The 598-nt window shown below is 38.8% G+C and overlaps 1 non-coding gene across 1 annotated transcript; it reads right to left on the reverse strand.

Moving 5' to 3' along the window:
* Positions 1–99: 99 nt before the first annotated feature.
* LOC138803552 (small nucleolar RNA SNORA51) lies at positions 100–231 on the reverse strand. The gene has a single exon (XR_011364965.1). It is a non-coding gene; the product is annotated as a small nucleolar RNA SNORA51 (small nucleolar RNA).
* Between the last annotated feature and the right edge of the window lie 367 nt (positions 232–598).

Raw genomic sequence — 598 nt, forward strand, 5'->3', positions numbered from 1 at the left:
TGGGTTCTATCCTAAACACCACAAAAACAGATCATCTCTTCATTTACTGTCCCTAAAACCACCCATTCAAGAACTGGAATGACAAAAAAAAAATGTTCCCCATGTCTCCCCATTCACAATACAGAGCAGACACAGGGTCTGTGCCAAGGTCTATATGGGGTAGATTTACTCTTCCTCCTCTTTCTATACAGTCAGTGTGAGAACACAACCTGTGATAAGCACCAGAGGCAGACAAAAAAAATTTTCACAAACAACTATTAGTCAAAATAACTTGAAAAGACAAGAAAATTCAAGTGAGGGAAAGGGGTGGGATCAGTTGTAGGCAATGTCCTTTGTAGAGAACATTTAGAAGGAGGACAACGCTAAGTCAAGCTCTGTTAATTCTGACAAGCACTGAGGAAGGAGAAAATAATGACAAGCTAAGCAGAGATGTGGTTGTGTCTTAAATTCTTGGACAAATTATTTAGCTTTCTTGTGGTATTAGCTCCATAGAAGTTACTAATAGGCCTGTTTTCAAAAAGGATGATGAGGGATGTGAATTGGTAGAAGTGAGAAGGGCTTTTAGTATTGCATGGAATGGAGATATTCTTTTTCTAGC

This window comes from Dipodomys merriami, unplaced genomic scaffold (assembly GCF_024711535.1).
Source record: "Dipodomys merriami isolate MVZ:Mamm:240054 unplaced genomic scaffold, mDipMer1.0.p SCAF_34, whole genome shotgun sequence".
Classification (NCBI taxonomy): domain Eukaryota; kingdom Metazoa; phylum Chordata; class Mammalia; order Rodentia; family Heteromyidae; genus Dipodomys; species Dipodomys merriami.